Source organism: Triticum dicoccoides, chromosome 1B (genome assembly GCF_002162155.2).
Source record: "Triticum dicoccoides isolate Atlit2015 ecotype Zavitan chromosome 1B, WEW_v2.0, whole genome shotgun sequence".
In the NCBI taxonomy this organism is placed as follows: Eukaryota; Viridiplantae; Streptophyta; class Magnoliopsida; order Poales; family Poaceae; genus Triticum; species Triticum dicoccoides.
This window is the reverse complement of record NC_041381.1, coordinates 698,431,809-698,440,375: the sequence shown is the minus strand read 5'-3', so window position 1 is coordinate 698,440,375 and position 8,567 is coordinate 698,431,809. Positions and strand designations below refer to the sequence as shown.

Here is an 8,567-nt window from a genome sequence, read left to right as displayed (position 1 = left end):
AAAGCCACGTCCAGATGTTACTTTTGTCAACAAGAATCAAAAAGATCTGCTTTGGGATACTCTGATGGAACATTTCACCCTACCAGATCATTTCACAAAAGAAGATGTGCAGAAAGTCAAGGACGCTGCTCTTAGGAAGATGGCGGTTGCATTCAAGAACCACAAGAATCGTGAATGGGACAAGTACGTCAAGGGAGGAAGGAAGACTCCAGTATTCGAGGGAACACTAGAGAACCAACGTGCTCATTGGGACGATTTCGTGAAATTCAAGGATTCGGAATTAGCTAAGGAACGGTCGAGAATAAACAAGAAGAATGCCGAAAAAAAGGATAGGTTCCATAAGCTAGGGCCAGGTGGCTATGCGGTGGCAATGCCTAAGTGGGATAAGTCTGAGAAAGAGATGGAGGATGCAGGTGTCACTCCGGTTACTAAAAGCTGGCCCCCCAGGTGCAGGACTTGCTTCTATGCGCATGGGGGGGAGTTGGACCCGAAGACAGGCAATGTTTCGACGAAGGCAAGTCTGAAGGGAGCCGACGATGCGATACTTGTTGCAATAGAAGAGGCACGATCGGGGGTGTTCCAGCCCAACAGAGAGAACGACGAGCTTACGCGTGCCCTGGGAAATCCTGAACACCCGGGAAGAACACGAGGCAAGGGCGCTATTCCGTGGTATGAGGGGTTTTCAGACTGGAACACCGATTACAGAACCCGTGCAAGAAAGAAGATTGCGGAGGAGAAGAAGAGGAAGATGGAGGAGGAGCAGAGGAAGCGGGACTATGAATGCCTTCAAGGCCTAGAAGCAAGTCAAGCGAAATTGGCAGTCAAATTCCAGCGGCAGCAGGAGCAGATCGACTCACTTACCCAGCAAAGGGGGTCTCAGCAGCTGCAGCTTCTAGCGGATGATCCAGCATTGGATAGCACCGCCCCATCCATGCCGAGAAGCAGCATGGGTTCCGCCCCGGACGACGCAATGCTGGGTAGATACCCCGTGGATGACATCACGGAGAACACTAACTGCGAGCTACACGTCAAAATAACGAACATATCCATGAAGGTGGCGGACGCCGTTGCTTTTACAAATCCCCCCGAGGCAACCTTCCATTGCAACCCGATTCCAGCGGGCTATGCTCGTGTCTTGGTTGATGAGGTGGTGGGCCCACCATATTCGGAGCTACAGCTTGACATTCCTGGAGGTGACGACGAGTGCTTTCTCGGAGAGGCCAAACATCGTATCATCCTATGGAAAAAGGATTGCATCATCTTTCGAAGGCCACCGACACCGCGTCAGCCGACTCCTCGTCGAAGTCCGCCACCGAGTCAGCAGACTCCCGCTCCTGCAAGTCCACCAAGTCCGGCAAAGTGTCAGGCCACTCCTCCTCCAAGTCCAGCAAAGTGTCAGGCCACTCCTCCTCCTCCAAGTCCGCCACAGCGTCAGACGTCCACTCCTCCTCCAAGTCCGGCACAACCTCAGGCCACTCCTCCAAGTCCGGCACAGCTTCAGGCCACTCCTCCTCATCCAACTCAGCCCCGTCAGCCGTCTCCGCCGCCTCAGCAATCGCAGAAGAGACACCCCGCAGCTATGGTGCGTAGCGGTACGAGTCGAGGTAGTACAGGAAGTACAGGCGGAGGCAAGCGATATAAATATGGTCCAAGCCTCACGCCTCTTCCGCAGAGGGCTTATGACAAGTCCGAGGAGGAAAACGCAGCCATATCGAAGGCCGAGGTGGAAGCCCATTTTGCACCGAAACCGCCACCGCCGCCAAGGGAGAAAGTGCCTGAGGAAACGATTGACCACTTCATTCGTATGGCTCAACCACCAGCTCCCAAGCCTGTTGACACAGACTATGAGCGCCACATCAGGAAGTTAAATCGAGCACGTCTACGTAAGGAGGCGAGCTCAGGATCGAGCAAACAACAAGCAGCTGTCAAAAAATGCGGGAAAACCATTCCCCAGCTGGGAGAACAGGCGGCGCAATCGATCCCCTTGCTTGTTGTGCCAACAACACGTGACAGTACGCGCGCCCAATATTATTGTGGGCAAACAGTTTACGTTCCCGAGGTGGGCAATGTGGTAATAACGAAGGACCATATAATGCAGGCTGAAGTTCTCAACATCACTGTTGGACAACTCCTCGAGATCGAGCCCATGCCTGTGCTTAGAGAGGATGAAATAAAATGGAAATATGTCTGGGGCCAACCTTTGGTCGAGCCAGACAAGGTCAAGAACCTCCCAACGAGAATGTATGAATTGCATCAATGATACATGTACATTACCAAGATTTCAGATCGATTGTACCTCATGGTGAATGTCAAGGAGGAGCATTACTTTCATGAGAAAGCTCTGTCCGTTGAGTATTCTCAACTGTTTTAGTTATACAATCAAGACGCACTCGACAAATCTATCGTCAGTTGCTATTGTCTGTAAGTGATTTCTCTCTGTAATTTAAGTCTCAAGCTAGCTGTAGTGATCCTTTTGATCAATCATTACCTGTAATTATCCTCACTATATTCTTTTCTATGGTATTATGCAGGATGAAGATGTATGAAATGAGAAAAGGTGGACGCTATGGCATTGGGTTCATTGACCCAAACACCGTTAATGAATACACATGGCGGATAAATCCACATCATCAAAAGGACGTAGAGGACAACATGCTAGAGTTCTTGAAGCGCCTCAAATACAATGAAGATATACTACTTCCTTACAACTTCCAGTGAGTCACACTGTCTTGTACTACAAATTCTCTGTTTTTGCCTACTAGCTAGCTACATGTTTTGCTTACATATGCCCGCTTAATTAAGACATGCAAACGTGTGTGCATGCAGATTTCACTGGGTCTTATGTATCATTAAAGTTGACGCCGGAACAGTTGAAATACTGGACTCACTACTCAAAGTTAAAACTGACTATAACATCTTGTTTGGGATAGTCAACAGGTAATTTCAATCATTATTAACTATATATCTCGGCCTATTTAGTTCGTCATTTCATGATATGAACTATTTAATAACCCCTTTATTCATTTTCTTTCTCGGCGGGCAGGGCTTGGGCATGGTTCATCAGCGTCACGGATGGCGAATGGAAAAAAAAGCTTCAATGGTTTCGACCCAAGGTAAGTAATTAAGTAGTACTAGCTAGCTAGCTAGCTGCCATCTCTTTAATTATCATGCTTGATTAATTATTATTTGATCAAATTCCATTCTCGTAAAGGCTCTGAAGCAGGCGTAGGGGACTGATCTGTGTGCATTCTGCGTTTGCGAGAACATTCGCATGATGGCGTCCGAAAGGAGCAGATCTCAAAGACAGGAATGGGTACGCTTGTCAGAACACTATTCACAATTTTTACACCATTATCGATATCTAGTCACACAACTAATACACATGCATATTGATCTCCTTCTTAACAGTTCAGAGAGGTGCGGGAGAAGCTCCTAGAAACGGAGCGCGTAGAAGCACTTCAAGAAGAAATAGCGGGATTTTTGCTCGACCAGGTCATAAATCCGAAGGGAGAATACTATTACCCGCTACCGCCCCCATGAAAACCACTTCCAATTGTCATCGTGCTCCGGAGGCACCAATTAGGCTAATGCCACTGGCTCCGAAGGCAACATGCATATGTAGGAGAAATTGTATATAGCTATACATTTGTGTATGTGTGAATTAATTAATATGGTGGTTTGTGAGACACTGATGATATATATATGCATGATTGGTTCTACTAGAAATTCTCTCTCTCTATATATATATGTGTGTGTGTGTGTGTGCATAACGTGTACAATGTGTAGTATCATAAAATACCAGCAAACGAAAAAGAATTAAAATGGAAACACAAAATTAAATGAAAAAGAAATCATAAAATTAAAAAAAACCCAAACCTTATAGTACCGGTTGGTATTACCAACCGGTACTAAAGGGCTCCAGGCCCCCGAAGCTGGCTCGTGCCACGTGGTTGCCCTTTACCACCGGTTCGTGCTGAACCGGTACTAAAGGGGGAGGGGCTTTAGTGCCCACACTTTAGTGCCGGTTATGGAACCGGCACTAAAGGGCCTTACGAACCGGTGCTATTGCCCGGTTCTGCACTAGTGATACCTGCACGTTTCAATATATCCATGACATATTTTTCTTGGGTCAGAAGGATGCCATCTTTTACCTTCTTAACTTCAATTCCCAAGAAATAATGTAAATCTCCTAGATCCTTCAAAGCAAAATCCCTTCTCAAATCTGCTAACAAAGCTACAGTTGCATCTTGTGATGAGCTAGCAACAATTATGTCATCAACATAGACCAACATAAACATAATAGTTTTTCCTCTTCTAAAAAAGAACAAAGAAGTATCCCCCCTTGATGGTTTAAAACCAAGTGCTTGAAGTTTGTCACACAACCTGGAGTACCATGCCCGAGGTGCCTGTTTTAGACCATACAACGCTTTGTCAAGTTTGCAAAGATGATTTTCCTTGCCTTTAATCTCATAGCCAGGTGGTTGTCTCATATAGACTTCTTCCTCTAGAACGCCATGGAGGAACGCATTTTGAACATCCAATTGCCTGAGGCTCCAGTTACTGGATACTGCAATAGAGAGAACAAGTCTGATAGTAGCTGCTTTAACAACAAGACTAAAGGTATCTTCATAATCTATACCGTATCTCTGTTTGAAGCCTTTTGCTACTTGCCTTGCCTTGTATCTGTCAATTTGACCATCTACCTTTCTTTTAATCCTATAGACCCACCTACAATCAATGATATTTTTATTTTTTGTTGGTGGGACTAAGTGCCAAGTCTTATTTTTAATAAGAGCATCATACTCATCATTCATGGCCCTCTTCCAATTTGTATCATTCAAAGCTTCTTGCAAATTATGAGGTTCACCAGTAGTTGCCAGACCACCAAAACGAGGTTTGAGCTTGTCATACCTGACTGTGCCATCTGTACGAATTTGAGGTATTGAAATACCGTGTTGTGACCGTGTTCGCCGAGTTGGCACATCAGGAGCTGCAGGTACATGCGGCACAGAAAATCCGCTGGAGGAGGGAGGACCCGCACGGGATCCCATGTCAGCGCGCGATCCCGTAGCAGATCTGTCGCCAGCAGAGGATCTTTCATCCTGTCGGGGCAGATCGACGTGAGAGCCCGTGCGCACGTCTCCCTCGCCTGGTTGGCCCACCTGGCGGCCTGCGAGAGGGGAGCCGGTTGGCCCACCTGATGACGCGCTGTCGGGAGATCCAGCGAGCGATCCAGCACGCGCCACGCGTCGTTCCCGCGGCGGCGTCTGCGCAGTCGAGGCAGATTCGCCCCCTGGTCCGCATGCGCTGCCTGCACCCACTGACGCTGCAGGCTCGGGATCGCTGCCCGCAGCACCTGAATCCTCCTCGTGTTCCGCAGTAGTTTCGTCTTGTTCTGGCTGCATAAAATCATGCACAAAAACTGGATTTTCTCCACTTTTAGCAATAGGATTAGGGCGAAAATTAGCCTGTTGATCAACTACATGTTCGTCCCCATGATCAAAGGGTGTAGACTCAGGGAGTAAAAGGACTTCTAACCGAAGAGGGGTGCCTGCATTTGGGTTTAGATTTGCAAAGGGAAAAACGGTCTCATCAAAAATAACATCACGGGATATATATACTCGTCCAGCGGCAACATCTAGGCATTTAAAACCTTTGTGAAGATTGCTGTAGCCAAGGAACACGCACTGTTTGGAACGGAATTCTAACCTTTTGGAATTATAAGGGCGAAGATTCGGCCAACATGCACATCCAAAGATCCGAAGAGAATGATAATTGGGTTGTTCTTGAAACAACCGTGTCAGAGGAGTTTCAAAATTAATCACTTTGCTAGGGGTGCGATTTATCAGATATGTGGCAGAGAGAAAAGCCTCATCCCAAAACTTCAAGGGCATGGAGGCATGGGCTAAGAGAGAGAGCCCTACATCAACAATATGTCGATGCTTTCTTTTCGCTGACCCGTTTTGCTGATGAGCATGGGGACAGGAGACATGGTGAGTGATTCCTAATTGACGAAAAAAGGAATTTAGGCGTTCATATTCGCCACCCCAGTCTGTTTGCATGGTGATTATTTTTTTATTGAACAACCTTTCAACAAGGGTTTGAAATTCATGAAAAACCTTAAACACTTCGGATCGGTGCTTAAGTAGATATATCCACGTGAATTTGCTGTAATCATCAATGAAAGACACATAGTAGTTTTTCTTATTGATAGAATCACGGGCAGGCCCCCATACATCAGAGAAAATTTGCTCTAAAGGAGCTTTAGACACACTATTTTAACTAGGATAAGGAAGTTGGTGACTTTTGCCCATCTGGCGTGCATCACAAACTCCTTCTTTATTCAACTCGTGACTAGAAAAAGGAATATTGTTCTGGCTAAGAACATGACGCACTATGGTGGATGACGGATGCCCTAGCCGACTGTGCCACCGTTCAACAGGCAGTTTATTTGCACCAAACGCTTGCTTGCTTAAACTAAAAGGAGCCGATGATACGGGGTAGAGACCTTGTCTACACCTACCGCGCAGAAGGGTTTTCCTCGTTCCCTGTTCCTTGACGAGAAAAAAAGTTGGGTAAACTTCAAGGAAAGTATGATTATCAGTGGATAAGCGATGGGCGGAGATAAGGTTTTTGGCGGCATCGGGCACATGCAAGATGTTCTTAAGATGAAGATCATGAGTAGGGGTACGAACGGTAGTATGACCAATATGACTAACTTCCATACCTTCTCCGTTTGCAGTGTGGACTTGATCGTTGCCGTGGTACTTGTTGTGGACGGTCAACTTGTCGAGTTCGCTGGTGATGTGATCGGTGGCGCCAGTGTCCAGATACCAGTTGGTATCTACTCCATAGGACGAGGTTGTGGCAGATCTGGCGCTCTTCTCGTTCTTGGCGTAGGAGATGTCGAAGCGCCGGTAGCATTCGAGGGCGGTGTGATTCGGCCTCTTGCAGATCTGACAGACGACCTCAGGAAGATCATCGATTCCTCCGTTGCCGTTGCCGTTGCCGCGGCCTCCATTGCCACGACCACCGCCTCCATTGCCACGGCCTCTGTTGCCGCGGCCACCTCCTCCATTACCGCGGCCACCATTGCCACGGCCACCTCCACCGCGGCCAAAACCACCACGGCCACGAGAGATAGTATTGGCCGAGGACTGGGAGGAGTGGTTGCCACCTTCGAACATAGCAAGACGCTTTTCAAAACCGATCAACTGAGAGTCAAGTTCAGCTACCTTGATTGGTTCAGTCCTCGCGGCGCAGATGGACGAGACAAACGAGATGTAGTCGTAGTCTAGTCCGGCGAGGATGTAGGAGACCATGTCATCATCGTCGAGCGGCTTGCCTGCTGAAGCCATCTCGTCGCCTAGCGCTTTCATGCGCCCGATGTAGTCGGCGATGGTCGCAGTGCCCTTTTTGGTGGTGGAGAGGGCGATCCACGTGTTGACGATGTTGGCCTGCGTCTGGGAGAGGAACATCTCCCTGATGGCGGTCCATGCCGCGGCGGCCTTGGTGCAGTGGGAGACTTGAATCATCACAGGTGGTGAGATCGAGTTGAAGATGAAGCTCAGCACCTGCGAGTCTTGCGCCAGGGTGACAAGATACGCCGGGTTTGGCACATCTGTCGGCTTACCGTCTTTATCGGCAAGCTTGGGCTCCGGGAACGGGTGATCAGGGTTGAGGTGATCGATCAGCTGCGCTCCGCGGATGGTGGCTAGGGCTTGTGCACGCCAGACTAGGTAGTTGCCCCGGTGCAGCTTGTCAGCGATGGGAATGAGGGCGTAAGCGGCAGCGGCGGAGCTGGAGCTAGCCATGACTAGGTTTGGATGTTGGAGAGGAAGTTGGCTCTGAATACCATGAAAGATTGGATGAAGCGTATGCCTCTGGCAGGGACGCGTTGCATGTTATATAGGCAAAGGAGTTTACAAGATTTGGTAGCTCGGTTGTTGGATTGATCCTCAAGAAAGATATACAAGATGAGGATGAATCCTAACAACTACAACCACAGATTACAACAACCACGCAACGCGCTAGCCTACCGGGCGTACTGGGCGTATATACGGTTTATATTTATACCGTATATACGTGTTACAATGTATTCTAACACTGCGGTCGTGTGCTCGTGTCTCTCGACATGCCCCCGCTGCCAGGACATGAACAAAGGTGTTATGAGCAAATATGGCTATTCCTAACTGTTTGCGCGCGCAACGCGAATCGCTGCCGTCGCTGCTTCACGTGGATGCGTGCCCCTGGCCCACCTATCTCTGGCCCAAGACCATATTTCTTATTATACGGTTGATGAAATACAGCTACCTGTACCTGTCCGGTTGTCCCTCTCCCCCATCCTTATCCCTACCCGTGCCGCCCGTCCAGATCCGCTCTCTCTCCCTCTTGTTCCCCCTCCCATCGCGGCTCTCCGCCGGCTACCCACCACGGCCACGCACCGCCGGCTCGCTCCTCCTCCCATGGACGCGAGCCCATCTCCTCCTTCCCGAGCAGTGCTTCTCCACGGGTAGGTAACTGCTCTTCATCCTTGCCTTGCGTCCTCTATCGCCAGATCCATGGCC

At 48.7% G+C, this 8,567-nt stretch overlaps 1 pseudogene; it reads right to left on the bottom strand.

Annotated features, from left to right (window-relative positions):
• Positions 1-7,198: 7,198 nt before the first annotated feature.
• LOC119351590 lies at positions 7,199-7,340 on the bottom strand (annotated as a pseudogene).
• Positions 7,341-8,567: the final 1,227 nt, after the last annotated feature.